This window comes from Hyposmocoma kahamanoa, unplaced genomic scaffold, assembly GCF_003589595.1.
Source record: "Hyposmocoma kahamanoa isolate Upper Pololo Valley unplaced genomic scaffold, ASM358959v1 66, whole genome shotgun sequence".
Taxonomy (NCBI): domain Eukaryota; kingdom Metazoa; phylum Arthropoda; class Insecta; order Lepidoptera; family Cosmopterigidae; genus Hyposmocoma; species Hyposmocoma kahamanoa.
This window is the reverse complement of record NW_020653854.1, coordinates 6,290,446-6,313,536: the sequence shown is the minus strand read 5'-3', so window position 1 is coordinate 6,313,536 and position 23,091 is coordinate 6,290,446.

The window sequence follows — 23,091 nt, the reverse complement described above, 5'->3', positions numbered from 1 at the left end:
TTTACACCTAAAAAGTTTGTTTATAATAATAATAAAAACGCGCACACACTTATAGCCCCGTACTAGGGAAACCCTGTTTCGCGGGTGCCATGGACACACACATAGACAATGACAAATTACACCCAAACTCACGAGAGAAATAAATGTAAAATTTCTCCCGGCCCGGGAATCGAACCCGGGACCCCTGTGTGATAGTCCGGCACGGCATGGTAAACCGATTTGCATGATTCTTTTTTTGTTGGAAAGAGGGTACCTCCATAGTGGTCCCATTTAATTTTGAAGAAAATCATCCACCTCTAAGGGTGGCTGTTCACGCATGATTATTCATTTTTATAAATAGCGCCTACATTTTATTATAAGGAGCAATTATTTTAATGGTTGATTTTGCTATTCTTCAATTCAAGGCGTTTTTCGCTCAATATACTTCGAGTAGTGAGAACAGATTTTTAATATCTCCTGTGTCAAGTCAATGGGGATCAATCCGGGTTTGCGCACTTTCCGGTAACCGATTTCAATAAAACTTGGTAATTATATGTAATTCCACGTACCTACTTTTGAGGTCGGTTTTTTAGTACTCTGTACTGAGATTATTCGATTAATATATTTGATTTGGTACAAACCGAGACTGTTGTTGGTCTTTATGCCTGAAATGAAATGTTATATTAAGTTTGATTGAATACAGGATGTTTAATCACTATGATATTCAAGTTTTATTTTGTGAAATTTCTCCACTAGTTTGTTATAATTATCAAAGGAAGATCGAACACGAAAAAATAGATCAAAACAATATTCTGCAACAAACACATGGAAAAATTCATGAGGTCCGTTGTTAGTTCGTTCCGTGGTTTACTCGGAATAGCGTGTGCCACGGTTTGCTACGTCTGAGCGTTCGAATCTAACTGAAATGTTCTATAATATTTTCTTAATGATATAATACGTTTAGTTTGCGTTAGATTGAATTGACGCCAGTGTGCGCGCTAACGTGAATGACTTGACACAAATTCGGTCAATTATCGAGATTTCCCCATGGGCGTTATTATTGCTAATGGTTCGCCGTCTTCGCACTTTTGTTCTCTATATATATATATATGTTTGGATAACTCCGAATACTTGCTTGTTGTGTGCGTGGAAAAATACGTGTTATCAAATTAACTTCTAAGGACTTAAATACCTAATTGATGTAACACCTAAGGAATGAAAATAAGTAGCTCAGTAGACAACGAACTGTGAATATAATTAATGAGTATAATAATAAATAGTAATGTTTTAGTTGCAGTTGAATTACTTGTGAAAGCGTTCATCCAGAACTGCCACCTTACCTTTTTCTGCAGTCAAGCAGTAATGCGAGCATTACTACATTCCGGGTTCGAAGGTTTAAGGGTGCTGGTGACATTATAGCATCAAGTGCATAACCAGAAATAGAGACGAAATAAGGGCCATCCATTCCTGGCAACTCATCAGGTAAATGGGCCTAATACCACTTTTAAATGTCAACTCTCGTCTGCGCTGAAATCACAAATAAGAAAACTGAAATAGTACAGCGCCAAAAATATTCTGTATTTGTTGTAATAAAGATAATATCTCTAACAATGGGGACTCTTCCAATCGGTGATGGTACGATTTTCAAATTCAAATTAAAAGTTGAAAATGTGTAATGTTGCAAAAGCTGTCGTCGATAACACTGTTCGCAGGAACAGGCTCTTCAGATGTCTGGAAGAACTATTTTTTATTTTTCTTTTTTTTATAATATCAAGTGAAGGGACGAACAAGTGGTGCGCCTGATGGTAAACTAAACTACGCCTGTCCTTAAAAGTTGCAGTGCCACTCAGAGCTTTAAATCGCAAAGATCTGAGATCTTGGCACTGCCACTGCACCCGTCACCCTGAGACATAAGTTAATAGTCCCATGTGTCTATTATTTCACCATTGTATGTATTATATTATGCATATATATATTATAGTATGTATTATAGTAACGCATGTTTTTGTACCATTAATTTTTAGCCGTAGTAGAGTTCCTTGTGAAAGTGTTCGTACAGGGAAGAATTGCCATACCTATTTCTGAAGTCAATCAGTAACGTAAGTATTACTGCGTTCTGATTTTGAAATGTAGTGGTGAAACTTTGAGCAAATGGGTCTTGTCGTTTTTGTATCTTAAGCCGTCTACAGACCGAACTCGCTGACCCGGGCGAGATGGTGTCAGCGGTCTTGTTTTTAGAATGTCATAGGATTAGTCAGCGGGTCGGCAGGTTCGGTCTGTACACTCCTTTAGAGTTGTTATACATGGCGACTTACAGGCGGAAGGTTGTATCGATGCAGTCGTGCGTTTGTATCAATGGCGATTGTACCAGTGCTGCTGCGATTGCATCGCATTTGCATCGCGATTGTATCGTTACTTAAGTCGCGTTCACATGTCAAGGTAGACGATTAGCGACTGCATTGCTACTGCAATCGTGACTGAATCGCTGCAGACGCGCTGCTAATATAAGTCGTGGTGTGTAACCGCTCTCAGAGACCCCTATACTAGTGTCTTTTGAGCGTCAGCGTCATGCCAACGCACGCACAGCGGCCATAGCGTCGACAACGCCAGCGTGGCGTACGGCGTTTGGCACTATTCCGCAGTGCTGGCGTTGCGTCACCGGCGCCGCCGCGCTGACGCCGCAACGCAGTCAACGCATTGCGTGTTTTGGTAAGACGCTATGCGTGCTTTAGCAAGAGTCTGATGCTCGAAAAACTCTAATATGGGGTGACGATCCCAGGGTGACGATCGCAATGGCAGTGCCCCTCAGATGTTAGATGTTATGCTTACCACAAAGCTCACGACGTGTTTGTCCAGTCATTTGATCATAAATAATAAAGTTTTACAATTACTTTCGTGTAACATAATATCTACTAAGTACACACCAAACTCCGTTCGTTATTCGAGTAGACATAAGAGAGCCATTAAGTCTTAATCCGAGTCTGATCCTGCGGCAACATGTACAAGTCAAGTACATAGACAGCCTCCAGTTTAATCGATTCCTCTATAAAAAAATACGACGATAAACTTTAACTTTTAACTAGTAAAACTAATTTAAAGTGGTTAAAAGAAATTTAATGAACTATTTCAATTTAAAATTTTAATTAAATAACGCTGAAATAGACGAGCTTCGGTTTTAATTTTCTACAGTTATTATTATTATTATGAGCCTATACTATCCCACCTCTCTGTTCCGCCGCTGAGGTCCAGTCCTTTAGGTGCGCGTCTAGCTCGTCTCTCCATCGACGCTTTGGCATGGTCGCATGGTCGTTTTCAATTTTTGGGGATCCATTCTGTGGTGGCCTTCGCCCACGTCTCGTCTTACATGCGGCAGATGTGACCCGCCCATTTCAGTTTACCGGCTTGTTGGCCCACATTTACGATTCGTGTTTTGGAGCGCAGATCACTGTTCCTGATTCGGTCTGACAATTTGACTCTCAGGATGCTGCGCTCCATAGCTTCTTGACAGACCCCAAGTTTGAACTTTTAAACAGTAGAGGACAAAAATATGTTAATAAGCAATTGCTGTCATATTAAAAATAATAATAAGTGACAGAACTATGCCAACCTGTTTCTGATAGGTGCAGTAAAGTATTGCACAAAGAAATCACATTCAAAATATTTTTAACATTATTTTTTAACAAAAAAACTGAAAAACACAAGTGAAAAGTAAAACAAAATTTCTATACTTCGTCATCATTAAAATTCGTCTTTATTTTATAATAAGAAAATTTATTATTATGGCTACATCAAAATGACTTTAATTCATAAAGCGTGAAAAAAAACCGAGTGTGCGTGTGGACAACACACCGTGGGTGTGTTGTCATTCATATAAATACACGGAATTAGACCCACCGCACTCCCGACCCGACCCGCGCCCGACCCGCACCCGCTCTCTGTGTGTTTCACGCTTTATTGATGTAAAATGATCATAAAAATCTCAATGCGATCAGAATTGATTTTTATGTAACTGTGCGTATTATATTCACATTCATGAAATCAAAATTACTTTATGTCGCATCCAGCTACCATGGATGACTAGTGGAGTGACTGGAAACAGAGACGATTGACTAGACTGACGGAGATTCAAAATTAGACTTAGACCGACTGTTTTTCAGTGTTTTTTCTAAAGACTTCCTGCTTATTTTACTTTTTTTAATTATGCAACTGTCTTTTTCATTTATTTGTTTGTAATTTTCTATTAATACAGACGAGAGGTTGTTGACTGATTTTGCTTCTTGTACATTTCGTAAACTTGAAAAAGTTTTTTTGTTAAAATTTGACGACCTCGGTGGCCTAATGGTTTGTAAAGTGGGCGCTGGATGATGAGGTCCCGGGTTCTATTCCTGGTAGGACCACATTGGGAAATTAACTTTTCTAAATTGGTTCTGACCTGGGTGTTCTGAGAAGTGCCTCAGAGCTCCAGAAATCCGTTACTCTGATATAGTAGAGGGAATTCCCTAGTTTGAGACCAGGCAATTGGCGTGGCTATCTGACACATAATTGTTTAAAAAAACATCTTATTCATGTTAAACCGTAATAACTTTTAAAATTTCAACTGTCACAAAACCTAAAAAATGCGTTTTCATTTCGATTTTATTCAATAAAAGTTGTACTTAATCGACTTTAAAATATGTTAATTTAATTGCTAATGTATGTCTAATTCAAATTTATTTAAACATAAAGGTTAGTACTTCATATTTCGCTAGATGGACCGATAAATATGTATCTCCCAAATTACGACCACATCTGCTCTACCGTTATGACACTTTTTAATTATGCTGTAGACATAATCGGTTAGCATTTGAACGGTTAAGTACAACATTGTTCAAAAACAGAAAACTACATTTTTTTTTATCCCTATTTATTTGAAGAGCATGTATTAAATACGTCAGATGCTTTATACATAGGCAAAATTAATTATTTGTATAAAAATAATACATTTTTCGTGAACAAACAGGATTATATTAATTATTTTCGTGAACTGAATACACCGTGAAATATTAATATCGTTTTCTGTGTTCAACTTAATTAGGCGTAGTTATTGAAGTAGACGAAAGAGCAGACAGTTTTCATGCGAAAAGCGAAATTAATATAGATGTTTCTTGTTTTAATAGTAAACTGTATTTAATAATAAATATTATCAAACAATAATCTCAGTACAGAGTACCAAAAAAAAAACCGATCTCAAAAAACCGTGGAATTATATCCATTTGCCAAGTTTGTCGTGCTTAGAGGCAGAATATTTTCTTCAAATTTACCACCATTACCGGGACCAATACTGAGGTAAACTCTTTCCAACAAAATATATTAAAATCATTTTACAAAAGGCGGAGTAATCGCGTAACATATACCAAAAAAAAAATGCAATCGAATTGAGAACCTCCTTCTTTTTAAAAGTCGGTTAAAAACAAACAAAAATAAAATTAAATAATCCTGTCCCTGTTAAAAGAAAAACAATACGAGAAAAAAGTGGAAATAAAAAGAACATTAAAATGAAAAAATATATAATTACGTAAGGTCCATATCAATGAAGCAGTGTTTATATTGGTAGTTATCTCTGTGAACAATTTCCAATAGAGCGACTGTCACACGAATTATATATTTACCTACGTATACTTTGTGTTGTTAAATGAAGTTATATGTTGGGACTAGGACCATTACTGAAGTACCCTCTTTCCTACAAAAAAAGAATCATTAAAATCGGTTCACAAAGTTATCGCGTAACTCATACAAGAAAAATAGAGTCGAATTGAGAATCCTATTTTTTGAAGCTCAAGTCAGGACTTGAGCAGACTTGAGTATGATTTCAAGCACTGGAAATACGACTCTAATGGACTTGAGTATGATTTTCATTTTCAGTGCTTTAAATCATAACCGCTCACGCGATATATGCAGCCGTAGACGCATACCACACCTAGAGGTGCCGGTGATGATTTTATACCGATTTATCGGATATCGAAGTTATAACAGGTAAAAGAACTAATATTAATTGCTACTTCAGTAACTACTCTAGCAAACCATAAAGTTTTTAATGCCTGGGTCGTTCATTTAAAAAAAATAAACAACTTCAAAAATACGTCACGACAATCGTGTGTGTTATTGTTTGTGCGGGTGATTTCGGTGTTTATTTGTTCAAAACATACCGTAAGTAGCGTTTTTTAAGTTTACCCTGAATATATTTGTTTATAAACTATGCTTTAAGAAGTAATTTCATGGTAAGCGTTAGAACCACTCAAACGGAATATTATCATATTTATCCAAGTACACCAAAAATTTCATTAGTGCTTTTTAAGTGCAGGATTAGCGGTGTATTACTGCATTTTATTTGAGATGTTTTTGTTGGTAGTACGGAGGGTATTTATTTAGCAATGCAGAATAATAATTTTATTTATAAAAACTTCTATTTAAACTGAACGCTTTTCTAATTTGCGAAACCAAATAGCCGCCATTTTGCGGTAGGAGCAGCGCATCGCGTGAGCGGATATTCAAGTCCTGACTTGAGCATTGAGTAGAGTTCTGGAATACGACCCGTAGAAAGAGCCATGGAGCGAGTCATCCTCATAGACAAAGTTCCGAAATCCGAAAACGAACTAAAGTCCCGATGAATATAAATAGTAAATATTATAAATATAATAAATATTATAAAAAAAAGTGGGTCAACCTGTAATGAATGAGATGGGTGGACGATACCGTTAAAGTTGCGGACCATAGATGGATGAGACTACAACAGGCCTATACCTAGCAGACGGTGAATCGGACTGTGGATGTGTAAAATTAATTGACGAGACAAACAAGTCCTGAACCTGGTGGTAAGCTACACGCCTGTCTAGAACAGTTGCGGTGCCATACTGAGTTTTAACTGGCAAAGATCCGAGGGGCAATGCCACTGCGCCCGTCATCCAGGGACATAAGTTGATAAGTCCCATGTGTCTGTAATTTCACCTGCTCCCATATCTATGAAAACTGAAACGCATTAATGCTCACATTCCTGCTTCGCGGCAGAAATTAGTAAGGCGGCACTTCTCTGGACGAACTCTTTCACAAGAAGCTCTACTGCTGCTGAATGTAGTTTAGTATTTGAAGTTATATTTTTGCAATGTAAGAATTAGGCTTCCATTTGGAAATAAAAGCATTCGTACCCTCGCCGCGACAGGATTAATTCAATTTCTTCATTGTATAATGTTTTATTGTAATGGGTGTAGTTGAATCATAATTCGGTGATCACCTAGAGATTTCCGTCATTTTTTTACATCAAGAGTATTAAGTATGTTTCAACTGACAGCCCTGAACAAATATGAATTATTAGTAGGTTAATGTTACCGGTATTTCTATTCACAAAATTCGATTTCTTTTTCTGAATTTGAGGTGCGACTTGACACGCTGACTGTAGGTTTATAATAACGTCTGAGAGATTTCACATTGCTCAGTCAAAAGGCTGCACTGCTGTAAGTGCTAAGATTACATTGAGAGTATTACTGGTGGAGCTCCAAAAGAGCTCAACAAAACCACAGATTACGTAATAAAACAAGAATTGAAAAAAAACTACCGAAATAAACCTATGAAACAATATTTCGTTTCATGCGAGCTAAATTGAATCCTATCCGAAGTAGCGAAATGTGGCCCAATCGGGTTTAAAAACACAATGATATTGCTTACATTAAATTCTAGGATCGACACATTTCGATTTGGTACAGACATAATTTCTCTACTTTACTTATAGACACTAAATAACGTGAAGTGGAAACAATGGTTTCGATTACAATCGATAAGCGGTTCACACATGTGCAACACGTGCATTCTACGAGCCAATACCTACTCGACTGAATACAACTAATTTCTAACAGCGGCTAATTTGAACGCGCCCTTAGGTTCGGCCTATTCCAGTTGAAGGCAGGCGTAATGATATGAATCATGTTTGTAATGATACAATTGTACCTTCTTAATGTTGGTGGTAACGTGTTTAAACCTTGATGAATGCAGTTAATAAGAGTACATTTTATATTAATGTTATGTTACAGCTTAATGTGAAGGAAACACCCACGTAAAGAGATTAAACAGCAATGAAAATTTATTCTTAAATATGAAATATTTATCACAATGTTTCACTACCACGATATTTAATAATTTTTTGTGAAATTACTCCACTAGTTTATTATAATTATTAACGCAAAGAACGAACATAAAGAAAAATTCCTTCAATCCGGCTGGACCAAAACTAGCGACCTCGTCTTACCGAGGCTGATTTTGCATATAATACGGGTTAGTATAGATAAACAAAGCCCTTCTGTGTTGAGACGGTACTAAGTATGCTATAGTTCTATCGTAGAACAATCTACAGTTGCAGCAGCATGAGTTATTGTGAAAATAAGACTAACTTATACGTGTAAATGATATTGTTATAGAGGTACAAAATTGAAAAAAAAAAAAAAAAATTATAATTACATAGGAAATGAAACTATTGTTCCGGATTTAAATCTTGTAAGCAATAATGTGAGTAACATTATTGCTTGGCGGCAAAAGTAGGTAAAGTGGCAGTACTTCTCTGAACGAACTCTTTCACAAGGAACTCTGTTGCTACTCTAAGTTAAAGTATCGGTGAAAATATGAATAATTCGCGTAGGGGTATATAATACTTATATTTATATATATGCTCCAATATTTACAGTACAACAACAACTAAAACATAGGGCGCACTATAACCGGAACTGGCCACTTACATAAACAATATTTAAAAAGTAATTACAACATTTGAAAATGGAACACTTTGGCTGTAGAATACAGTTTGTTTCATCAGATTGTCTGATTTAATTTTTATTATCAACATGTGTAATGTACCGTACCCTATTTGAAGCGAATAAATGAATTTTTACATTATTATGAGCCATCTCGCTTACATTCCCGACCTGACACCTTGTGACTTTTATTTATTTCCAAAAATTAAGAACCAGTTATGCGGTCAACGATTTTCATCACCTGAAGAGGCTGGCGAAGAGTATGAAAAATATGTTTCAGAGATTGCCACGGAGGGGTGACATAAATGTTTTCAAAATTGGTTCATTCGTATGAATTCGTCGGAAAATATTTTGAGAAATAATAAATTCATTTCTGACCATTTATAAGTATTTTTTTTCTTATTCATTTCGGAAACTTATAGTGCGCCTCACGTATTCCGTAAAAACTTTATTTCCGTCTCGAAAAATAAATACCTATGTGATTTCTTTTAATAAATTATGAGCTCATTTCTGTTCTCCCAAGGGCGGTCTTCATAAATAAACAGCTGAGAGTAAACAGCGAGACATCAATCCAAACGTCGTGAGGACTGTAGACTCTTACTTTGAGTCTGAAGTAAATAAAAACTCTTAAGTGACGTTGAACAAAACATTTACTGCCAAAAATATGATATAAATAAACATTCTATTAACGTAAACAAGCTATGTACAAGATTTTGAATGTTTTACGTAGCAAAATAGCTTAGGGACTTAGCTCTTAAGTGATGTAACAAGCAAATTATCATTCATTTCGCGTCGTCAAGCTATTGAAGTTTGCTTTCAACAGCTGCCAGCTCCAACTTGCGAACACTGACAAATATTGTACATCTGTCAAACGGGACGGATACGCGAGAAAAGGCATTCCCGCCCACTGATTCGTACCAACTCGCAATTTATTCTCTACCCACCAAAATATAGAGCACAAGTTTGCTTAAACAACCACTGGCAAACTGAAAATACCCGTACAACTTATCCCAGTATACCTCTTAGTTGATGGGGAAAATGGAGCGCTTGAGGAACGAAAGCCTTTTAAAGTATCAAAAGTAAAGTATGGGATCCGGTTTGCTTAATGTTTCTCGTAGAGCCCATCAAGGTCTTTCACCAGAAAAATCTCACTCGGCAAATCTCCGCCTCTTGCTGCTTTTACAGAGCTGTTAATTTTTCACAAAACAATTCACGCTTGTTTGCTATTTTAAGGGGCTTTGTGTAACCCATTTTCGCAAACTACGTAGCTGCGAATCATTTTGGAACTACACACGTAGCAAGTTGCTACGAGTAGCTATGGAGCTGGAATTGGATAGAAGTGACGTGATAGCAAAGATTGTGCGGTCCCTATTAGTGAGTGCAGTTAAGAGGTAGTAAAACTTAATGAAAAAGCACCTGCAGTAATACTGAGTGCAATTTATTGCCAGCACTTAGCGACCATCCGGACGTGCACTCCTTTATAGTCTAGATTATGAAACCACGAAACGTGGCTTACGAGACTCATCATCTATTAAATTTACTAGTGTTTACACGGTATTAGTCTTTAAGACAAAATACCGAGATGTGTAGTAAGAGAGTGTTGTGGTGTGGCCGAGGGTTTTCAATAATCAAATGAAAGGCTCGGTCCACATCATTTATTGTAAAATAGCAATAGGCAAAGAACAGAAAAACGAAGAAATAAATTAAGGGTAAAGGTACGGTAAAGGCTATAAGAAAACAAAATAACGTTATAAAAACACTCCCTACTTAAATTACATACAGGTTAGACATGGTAAAAGGAAGTTATCCCAAAAAGGGACTGTATTTGTACAAATATTACATAAACAATTAGGTTACATGATTTTCAGTGGTATAACTGGTCAGAACTTGATATGAATTTGATACGTAAATTTTGTATAGAGTGGCGACGGAACGAAGAAAAGAATAAAATAAAGTAAAATGAAATCGTATTTATTTGACATGCAAAATACATTATAAAATACAAACAATTATAAAATATCAAACAATTCGTTCATATATTAAAAAAAATAATAGAAAAGATAGGAAAATGTAATAATAATAATAGAGAGAAAAATTAAAACAAATAAGCAAAACAGAAGTATGTCAAAAAGGTCCATGTGTCAGCATTTGAAGACTGCGCTAATTACATAGCCCTCGCTGATATTCTGCCATGACCTGTCATTGAAATAGAACACCACAGTTTAAAAAAAAGAATTTAAAAAAAGGAGAACGAAGAATGATGATGAAAGAGGTCGCGTCGCCACAGTGGTATGACAAATGATGTACTGACCAAGATAGAGAGAGGAATGCTTCGATGGTTTAGTCAGGGAAGTACTACCACCTTAGCTATTTCTGCTACCAAGCAGTAATGTCAGCATTACTGTGTTCCGATTTTAAAGGGTAAGGTTTCTGGTGAAATTACAGGCACATGGGACTTGTTAACTTACGTCTCAGGGTGACGAGCGCAGTGGCAGTGCCTCTCAGATCTTTACAATTTAAAGCTCCGAGTTGCACGCAATTGTTATGGACAGGCGTGTAGTTTACCATCAGGCGCACGATTAAAAAAACCGACCTCAAAAGTTCGTGGAACGGTCGTATCTAGTTGCCAAGGTTTATTGAAATCGGTTACGGGAAAGTGCGCAAAACCGGACTCATTCCATAGCTTGCCATCATTAAAGGAGGATATTTTCTTTAAATTTTAATGGGAATCATCCCAACAAAAAAGAATCATCAAAATCGATTCACAAATGCGGAGTTATCGCGTAACGTGCGTACAAAAATATAAATACAACTGTATTTTATAAACTTAAAATAAGTTTTTTCAGTATATGCCGCTAATTCATCGCTTTGCACCATTGACTTTTTGTAAGTCAATGCTTTGCACTGAACAATTATTTGTTCAAAGCACTAAGCGAAGAATTAGCGTTAAATAAAAATTAGCGATGAATTAGTGTGCGTGCGTGCGTGCGTGCGTGCGTGTGTGTGTGTGTGTGTGTGTGTGTGTGTGTGTGTGTGTGTGCGTGTGTGTGTGTGTGTGTGTGTGTGTGCGTGTATGAGTGTATGTGTGTGCGTGCGTGCGAGCGTGCGTCCGTGCGTGCGTGTGTATGCGTAATATATGAATTAGAATAAAGAAAAATGTGTGTTTGTGTGAGTGTGGGTGTGAGTGGTGTGTGTAGTAAATGACTGTATGTACGAGTTTATTGTGATTCTTCGTGGGTATATCGGTATCATATATATGAGTGAGTGTGTGTTAGTTGTCTGACAGGTACAATCGAAGGAGGAAGCGGTGATGTATACACCGGGTTTAATTTTTATTTACAGCGGAGTCAGTGCATAGCAGTGAGACGAGCATAGACATTGTTTGTAAGAAGGGTAGAAGTTAGAAGACAGGTTTGATGATATTAATGTACGTGTAACACAGGCGTTTTTCAATTGCGTATGTGTTAAAATCCTGAAATGCGACAGTAGTATTATTGTGTATTGTTTAAAACCGTTTTACTTGTATTACGAAAGACCATTAGAGTATAACGATAAAGTTTCGCTTAGTTTTAGTGTACTTGCTGATTGCACTGAAACAATTCACTCCTGAACTTAGGTTATTTAAACTTACATGGTTGCGCTAGAACAATTTAACAATATAGAATTTCTATTATCTATTTCTCGTGTTCTTATTTTCGGGATTGTTGCACATTGGAAATTGCACTATTTTTTAAACGACTTCCAAAAAAGGAGGAGGTTCTCAATTGTCAGTCAGAATAACTCTTTGTGAACCGATTTTGATGATTCTTTTTTTCGTTTGAGATGAGAGTTGAAGAGGGTATCTCAGTAGTGGTTCCATTAAAATTTGAAGAAAATATTCGACCTCTAAGAGTGGCAAGCTAATGAATGAATCCTGTTTCGCTCTCCGGTAACCGATTTCAATTAATCTCGGTAAATAGATGTAATTCCATGAATTTTTGAGGACGGACGGGAATTTTTTTTATACAAAAGTTTTAATTATGGTATGACTTTTTTGTTGCATCGTTAGTGAATGACGTTTTAGAAACTTTTTAAGCCAATTTGATCTTTCAGAACATTACATAAATACAAATTTCACTTAAAATTTTTTTGTTGAATACGTGAAGGGCATCTATTGTATAGGGTTTTTCAATAAGAACTTTGTTTTGTAAATCAAAATAAAACAATAAATTTAGATGACAATGATTCAAATTTTTATTGTATTAATAAAAGTAAGGTTTGGCAATTATTAATGAAAAATTATATCTGATAAATGTCCACCACGACCACAGTTACAGATGTCGATTCTTTCCATAAAGTTTTTAATCACTTTTTGAGAAAGTGGTGGGTTTATTTGGTTAATCACTTCAAAAATTGTGAGTTTTAAGGCTGCAATCAATTCGATTGGCTCCGTATAGACTCTGTCTTTAACATAACCCCATAAAAAATAATCCATTGGTGTTAAATCATATGATCGAGCTGGCTACTTAACGGCTGAATTTCGTAAAATTATCGGGAAATTTGGTTTGCAATAAATTAATTCATTGTTTCGGTGGCAATGTGACTTGTGCCGTTGGCATTGGGCCGTTTTTTTTCGAAAATTCGGCTGGAAATGCGGTAACGGTGAATGGATCACGCTATCGCGAGATGTTAACAACTCAATTTTGGCCTAGCATTGATGACATGGATATCACTGACATGTGGTTTCAACAAGACGGTGCCACATGTCACACAGCCAATGAGACGATCAATTTATTGCAAACCAAATTTGCTGATCGCGTAATTTCCCGAAATTCAGCTGTTAAATGGCCAGCCAGATCGTGTGATTTAACACCACTGGATTATTTTTTGTGGGGCTATCTTAAGGACAGAGTCTATACGAAGCCAATCGAATCGACTACAGCCTTAAAACTCAAAATCCGTGATGTGATAGCCGAAATAGACCCGACATTTTGCCAAAAAGTGATTAAAAATTTTGATGAAAGAATCGACTTCTGTCAGCGTGGTCGTGGTGGACATTTGCCAGATATCATTTTTCATTCATAATTGCCGAACTTTTCTCTTTGTAATACAATAAAAATTTGAATCATCTTCATATAAATTTTTTGTTTTATTTTGTTTTAGAAAACAAAGTTCTTGTTGAAAGACCCTTTACCAGAGCGACGGAGTTGACTTAGGGACACTTACCGGAACACCCAGACCAGAATAGATTGGTCCTAGCATCTGCTGTATAAACCGTTGGGCCACCGAGGTCGACTGTTTTGTTTTTACTTTATTTTTACTTTGAAGCCCCGTTTAACCATGTTTATATATAATGCGCGGTAATTTGAAAACGTATCAAGCATATAAGGAAGTCTCTGCAGTTAGACGATCTCCGTGGTCGAGTTGCTTGTACACCGGTTTTCATGATATCGCCATCTCTGAGGTCCCGGGTTCAATCCCCGGCCGGGTCAGTTTAGGAAAACCAACTTTTCTATATTGTTTCGGGTCTGGGTTTTTGTGGTACCGTCGTAGTTTCCAATTTTTAATCGACTTCAAAAGAATGAGGAGGTTCTCACTTCGACTGTATGTTTTTTTTTATATATATGATACGCGATAACTCCGGTATTTGTGTAACCGATTTTCATGATTTTTTTTTATTGGAAAGAGGGTATAGTGGTTCCATTTAATTTTGAAGAAAATCATCCATGTCTAAGAGTGGCAGTTCACGCATGAAGTGTCATTTTTATAAATAGCGACTAAATTTTATTATAAGGAGCAATTATTTTAATGGTTGATTTTGCTATTCTCTAATTCAAGGCGTTTTTCCCTCAATATACTTGGAGTAGTGAGAACCGATTTTTATTATCTCCTGTGTTAAGTTCCGTGTAGTGGCGAACGAGGGGATGAATCCGGGTTTGCGCACTTTCCGGTAACCGATTTAAAAAAAATTTGTACGCGTACTTTTGAGGTCAGTTTTTTTAGTACTCTGTACTGAGATTATCATAACACAAATGCTATAGCTACTTACTTTGGGATCAGAGCAACGTATGTGATGTTGTTTAATAATTAGTTTAATTTATTTTAGTTTCATTTGACCCATTGGAAGTCAGTGTGGTAAAACAACAATGTAGATTGATAGATTGATATACACTTTATCGCTCACACACAGGAACAAAAACAGTACATAGACAACTTAAAACTAATGTGGGCAAAGGCGGCCTTATTGCTAAGAGCGATCTATTCCAGACAACCTTTGAGATATAGGAAAATTAGTCAGAGCGGGATACTTAGTGTGCCAATAGCAAAATTTGAATTGTATAGACAAACAATAATTAATATTATATTTTATCAAATAATAAATAACGACATAGTACACCTACATGTATATTAGTATATATGTGATGTATTTTAATTTTAAAAAATTTAAAAAAGTCAGATATCCCCGATTTGATCCCCGGCAGAAAACTAACTTTCCATACTATCTCGGGTTTGTGGTACCGTCGATATTCCCGATTTCCATAACACAGTAGAGGAGCAGTTGTAGCAGTAGAGTGAAGCGTTGAGTGAGTTGTAGGGTGACGGGCGCAGTGGCAGTGTCTCTCAGATCTTTGCGATTTAAAGCTTTGAGTGGCGCTGCAACTGTTATGGACAGGCGTGTAGCTTACCATCAGACGCACGACTTGTTCGTCGCGTCTTAACTTAATTTGAGATCAGAGCAATTTACTATAACTCTCGTATGTTGTATAAACATCAAGACCCTTTAATATAATGTAAATATATATAAATATACATATAAATATTAGACAACGTCACATACGTATGTATATGATGTTGTCTAATATACACAACATACGAGAGTGGTAGTAAATTTTACGATAGCAATTCTCAAAATAAACAGCTAAAATAACAGCGTGACTAAAATATTCACAAAATTTTCTTTCCTCCATTTATCTCTAAAGTTATCGGCATAAAATACACCGAATGATTCTAGGAATCAATTTCCATAATACACGTGCAGTGGAATTTAAAAATCAGCAACGTAAGAAGGGATTCTGAGATAAAGTTATCCGGGATTTATCCCGCACTCGGCTGCCCCCGTATGCAAAGTGACGGCCGACCGGCGGCGCCTGGCTCTGACATAAAATGCACGCTAAAGGGCGTTCCCGCTCCGTATTTCTCCACCTTACATTTCTGAGGTATGCATTTTCATTAGAATATTTAGCTTCCCTCATTTCGTTTTTCTAGAGATGCTCGCACGGAGCAGGCGCTGCTTGGATAGAATAATTCATGTAGGCATCGCATGTCAAAAAGAATAGCATGCCCTTGCTATTACTATTTTTTTTTTCATTAATTTAAACCAGACAACACAATACAAAATATATATTATGGTCGAACATATATATATATATATATAATACAAAATAAAAAGTAAACAACTAATCTGCACGAATTGCATTTGACGGCGACGTGTGGCGTAATCTGGTGTCAGGTAACCGGCCGCGAAATCACCGATACACGACACCCTTCAAGAAGGTCGAAAGATGTTCGGTCGGCACTCTTGCCAGAAACGAATTAAAATTCAGGTTGTGGCGGAACTCCCACCGCTCGACACTTAGGGTGCATTTGACTTTTAGTCTTATGTACTCCACTATCTCTTCGGTCTTCCCATAATACAGCCACATGTGTTCATACATCAAAAGTAACATGAAACATGAAAATTATAAATTAAAATTATAACATGAAAATCATTAAAATAATATAACCCACATAAAACAAAGTACATAGTTTATATGTAAAATTTTATATCTTCTATTTAAGCATAAAAAAGTTATAGATCAATTTCGTTCGTGATTAAACCTGTCGTCTGAAAAGTTGTCATTTTGCAGATGTGGCATTATTGTAATTACATGAAACAAAGTTAGTGAAGAAACTTTCTTTTAGGATACTGAGTGCCGGGACGAACAAGTCGTGCGCCTGGTGGTAAGCGACACGCCGGTCCATATCAGTTGCAGCGTCACTCAGAGCTTTGAATCTCAAAGATCTGAGGGGCACTACCACTACGCCCATCACCCTGAGACATAAGTTGACAAGTCCCATGTGCCTGTAATTTCATTAGCATCCTTACCCTTCAAAACCGGAACGTAGTAATGTGAGCATTACTGCTTGGCGGCAGACATAGGTAAGGAATTTACTGCTACTACAACTTTCATTCTCAAAGTGGTGCCACGGCAAAAAAAGCCCAATACAAAGATCCACAACAAGCACATAGAGAAATACTTCAGATCTGCAGACTCGATTCGTAGCTCGGTTGGCTGATTGGTAACTACATTGAGGCAACTGTCCTTAGTTGATGTCCAATTGGGTCGAAGGAATTTTTCCCATTTCATGCGGGTATTATTAATACAGGCGGGCCATTATTCTTAGTGGCGAGGCTTATCAAATTTTAACGTAACATAATATATTATATCTAAGAACACTTGTAACTTCGAGTCACGAGTCTAAAATTGTATAAATACTCTTTGAAAGCGGAACAACATTCTGTCAACCCTAAAATCACGACTACTTTACTAGCGAGTATTTTTCGAAGTCATATTTGTATTATAGCTTTAGCATAAAATACGTAGTCTCCACGGTAGAGTAACCAGTTATCTGTTAAATCACGATTTTACAACAGAGCGTTTTTTGAAAACTTGAGAGAATTATATTATTATATTTTGAATAGCCTTCAGATATTAGCTTTTATATTGTCTTATTTCTCAAAATTTTAACTAATTCGATTTCTAACATCTATGGACATTATTGAGGTTTAACTTTCAAAACGCTATACTATAAAATCGTGAATTTGCAGATAACCGGTTACTGTTTGCTGCCTTCGGAATATTACCTAAAATTGATTAAAATCCTTAACTCTTGTTATAGTATTTTTTACATTATGTCCTTTGACGTTCCAGAATTTTAATGAATGACCAATTTAAAAAAGCTTAATGGTGTTGACCTTTATTGAAATACAAACATTCGCTCTTCCGAATCCCTCATCGATAAGCCGATAGCTTTTACATAATAAATATAAAAAGAAGGGAATTTAAAAAACCTTTTTTCTTTTGTTTTTCTTGTTGTGACCTCGATTGCGAATGGATTTTATTCCACTGGATTTATTTCTGTGTTCACTTCCAATATTATTTGTATTTTTTTTATAACATCAAGTGATGGAACGAACAAGTCGTGCGCCTGATGGTAAGCTTCACGCCTGTCCATAACAGTTACAGTGCTTCTTAGAGCTTTAAATTGCAAAGATCTGAGGGGCACTACCACTGCGCCCGCCACCCTGAGATATAAGATGACAAGTCCCACGTGCGCGTAATTTCGCCAGCACCCTTACCCTTCAAAAGCGGAACATAGTATCGCTGACATTACGCTTGGCGGCTGAAATAGGTAAGGTGGCAGTACTTCCCTTGCCGAACTCTTTCACAAGGAGCTGTACTGCTACTAAAATGTATGTATGATATGATGAGAATCTGAAATACGGAATATTTGCAACAATCAAAAGAGAAAGTAGCCATTATGCATTGACTTACAATTATGTGGACGTCGGGTCCGCGCTAAAAAGTGTCCGCACTTGTAAGGCGCTAAAATCGTATACAGAGCGCCAAACTCCGCTTTAGTCTTCATTTGTTCGACTGACAGCGCGATACTGCGATGACATTACAGTTTAAATTTCGAATAGGTTCACTTGGGACATTTTTTTCGTGGTTTTTGTATTAGACCCGTCGTCCATTTATTTGTAAGTCAATGCCATTATGCAATGAATTCTGTTCAGCAAAAAAGATATACGAAATTTCAAAATCAGAACTAACTTTTAAATGTCAAAATCGATATTAAATTTGTTTCCTAAAATGGAATCAAAATAATCTCAGTACAGAGTACTAAAAAACCGACCTCAAAAGTACGTCTATTTGCTAAGTTTCATTGAAATATCCCCTAGTTCGCCGCTATACAGGACTTGACATTGGGGATAATAAAAATAGGTTCTCACTACGACACTACACAAAGTATATTGAGAGAAGAACGCCTTGAAGTAGAGAAATAGCAAAATCAACCATTAAAGTAATTGCTTCTAAATTAAAGTTAGGCGCTATTTAAAAAAATGAATCGTCATGCGTGAACAGCCACCCTTCGAGGTGGATAATTTTCTTCAAAATGAAATGGGACCACTATGGAAGTACCCCCTTTCCAACAAAAAAAGAATCATGAAAATCGGTTCACAAATACCGGAGTTATCGCGTAACATACATAAGAAAAAACAAAAAAGAAAAAAAAAACTTACAATCGAATTGAGAACCTCCTCCTTTTTTGAAGTCGGTTAAAAAGAGAAATCGTTATTCCGTAGTCTATATAACTAAAGCGTACTATGTAATGCAATAAACATTATATAAATGTCGTATGTCTTTGCTTCTGTAGTGAGAATATAGTGCATCCACAGACGTTGAGGTTAAGTGAAATAATGTGTTCTGCTGAAGGGCTAGTGGGTTGCCCGCGTTTTGCCGGTCTCGAGATGGAATAGCGTATGCTATGTGATACTAATTTAATCAAAGTTAGGGTAATAAAAAAGTAACAATCGTTATAAATTAAATATCGATGTTATTTTGAATTGCGATTAGAAATAATTTTTAAAGAAATTGTTGGGGAAGTTGAGTAGAATACTTGATTGGAAATGGTATAATAATATTATGATTATTGTTTGATAGGCCGGTGTTAGTTTTCAGACTTCGACATTATCATCACTGCTTCTAGTATCTGCAAGTATTGTAATATAGGGTATAATCGTTAAGTGTGCCCAGGCGATTATTCAACAAATATAAGAGAAAACTTTAGACTGATATCGAAAGTAGATTACCTAATGAATAAATCGCCATCAATAACTTTTTAAAAATAAAACGAGAAATATCATAAATTTTAACAGTAAACGCTCCCGTACATTTAATATGACACACGTTGAGAGACTTTAGTTTTCCTATTGTAAAAGGTAACAATAAATTAACAGATGACAAAATTGATACAAATAAAGTAATAAAACTATCTTTTAATTGTTTAAACATATGTATAATGGCATATCAATTATATGGTAAAGTGTGAGTTGTCCATAAAAATTAATATAATTGATCAAATTTATGTAGTGCTGATCGACTCAGTTACCTATAAGGATCATTTCATTGTATACGACGAAAAAATCGGGACAGCATAAGTTCGTCAAATTTAATCAAATGTTTTTTATATAAAATGAATAAAATTGCCTAATTTTTTTTAATGTTGACATACTCAGTTTCTTATAACAATTATTTTATTGTATTGGATGGAAATAATGGAGACAGCAGAAGATGATCAAATTTAATAAAATGGCGGGGGCCGCGCGACGGCGTTTCAGTGTGGCAGGATTCATAATGAATTCGTATATTACAAAAATACCGCGCCCAGAACGCTTCCGTGGCGCGGCGGCGCCTCTGTGTGGCCAGAGCATTTAACCTTAAAGTCACGTGTTTAACAAACCTCACACGCGGAGGCATTCGCACTCTTTGTCTTGTAGCTTTCTAAAAAGGAAAAACATGTGTATCCATCCACAGGATGATGTATTCGACAAAAGTGAAAAACAACAGACGTGACAATTTCAAATATTCAAATGCTTCGTTTCGAGCAGCAGGGACACACGCATTATTTCAGAATTTATTTTTTTGCAAACGAAATTATAACCATTTGAAAAATGTATATTTATCATTGACTTACAATTATATGGACGTCGGGTCCGCGCTAAAAAGTGTCCGAACTTATAGGGCGTTAAAATCGTATACAGAGCGTCATTCACGCTTTAGTCTTCGTTTGTTCGACTGATAGCGAAGCAAGCAAAATTAGACAGTACTGCGATGACATTACAATTTAAATTCAACGCTTTAGCTTTTTCATATTTCTTTACATGTGACTACGTTTAAATAGGTTGACTTGGGACATTTTTTTCGTGGTTTTTTTATTAGACCCGTCGTCCATTTATTTGTAAGTCAATGATATTTATAGTTTATTGTGTTCTGTTTAGTTCAGTTGATATAAAAAAATCATTGGTATATGTAAAATACCTACTGAATACAGCGGTTTTCTATTTTCTAATAAGTTTAAATTTTAAATTTTCTAGGTAAGTTTGTGTTTTTTTCTATCGTGATTTTTTTTTCAATCGTGTTTTCACACCATGTAGTAATCAGTGCAGTACACACGCCAGCACATCAAGCTACACATTGACGTATCTTATTCCGTTGCAATGGACGCGATTTTGGAACAAAAATGTGTAGTCTGATGTGCCGTTGTCCGTATATCGTCAGTTTTACGTAATTTTAAGTAATTGATTCAACACTTTGACTGTTGTTGTCGGAATCAACAAAAGCCATTTGAAGTAGTATACAATCATAAACCTATATGCCTCCGTGGCCGAACGGTCACCATGCTGGACTGCCATGCGGAAGTCCCAGGTCGATTACCGGGCCGGGAGAAGTATTTGTATGACCTACTAATTCTTCTCGTGAGTTTGGGTGTAATTTGTGGTTGTCTATGTGTATGTTCATGGCACTCGCGATACAGCGTTTCACGACTTAGGCTATGAGAGTGAGCGTTATTATTATTATCATTATACGAATATATTATACTTATGATTTTATTGCATCAACGTGTGACGGCCACGAGTGCCGACAATGTGCAACAAGATCGTGCAACACATCACCCGCTGACTTTAATTCTTTCAACAATTTCTGTTCTAGCATCAAACGATTGTCAGACATTTGTAATTATAGTCTCTTTTTATGGTAAGCGACACGCCGGTTCATAATAGTTGCAGTGCCTCGCAGTGCTTTAAATCGCAACGATCTGAGGGGCACTGCCACCGGGCCCGTCACAAGTCCCATGTGCCTTTTATTTCACCCGCAGCACCCTTACCCTTCAAAACCGGAACGTAGTAATGCTCTCATTACTGCTTGGGGGCAGAATTAGGTAACGCGGCAGCACTTCCCTGGAAGAATTCTTTCAAAAGCAGCTCTACTTCTACTAATTTCACTTATTATTAAGACTTGCCTTATAGTTGTAAATTTTTCTATTCCAATTAAATAACTATTTAAAATGTGGGTTTTTTCACATCTTACGCAGCTTGCGTAATTTGCGTAATCATACCGGGTAATTGTTATAGTATAATTTTATAATAATAATTATCTCGCGGACTGTAATTTTCAACACATGTCGAATTGTCAGAAACATGCAGGTGGATCGAGGACGAAGTAAGCTCTTATTATACGCCATTCCGCATTTACTTGATTTCGGTGCATGGTTAAAACGAGCCAATTAATTTGCTGTGAAAAAAACGGAAATAATAATAATAATGTGCCAGACAACACAAAATTTTGTTGGTAGTTATTTGTCGTTGGAGTTAAATCTTGTGACACAAAAGACTTTTATTATTTTATTTGGAACCACAACAGTATCATAATACAATTTTAACCTTAACTTACTTTTTGAATAAGTCAATGACAAGTTATCCACTTAAATAATGACTGACAGTGAACGAATTTTTTTACTTAACAAGTACTCTTTCCAACAAAAATAGAATCATCGAAATCGGTTCATAAATGCTGGAGTAACCGCGTAACATTCACTAAAAAAATGCAGTCGATTTGAGAACCTCCTCCTTTTTAAGTCGGTTAAAAATAAACAAAATTAAATTAAATTTACCTTGTCTCTGTGAAAAGAAAAATAATATGAGAAAAGTGGAAAAAAGAGAAAACATTAAAATAAAATAATATATATAATTAAGTTAGGTTCATATCGATAATGTAGTGTTTATATTGGTAGTTTATACTCTAATGTCATCGTACACGGTAAAAACAGATTACTTAGGAAAAGAGAAAATTCTTTTTATGAAGACAAATTAATTAAATCCAACTAAACGATCCTCTCCCTATAGACGCTAGAGAATAATTACATGATAATAGTAAATTAACGTCTCAAAAATGTATTTTAGTTATAAGACACAAATATGTAATCCAAGAGCAAATTAATTTACTTCAAGTCACAAAGCTACTCTAGATTCAACAAAATATTTATTAGTTGTTAGAAATGTCCGATTTTGACTTGAAAAAAAAAAAAGAATGAAAAATTGAGAGGTACTTAATTATTTGACTGAATATTTATGTTTTCTAATATCAAAAAAGCGTAAATTTACAGGGTTCATCAGTGGGTCCATACCCAACAGTATGTCTCCATAGCGTGAAAGTTAAAGTAGCAGAAATAGGACGGAATCTTCTCAAATACTTGA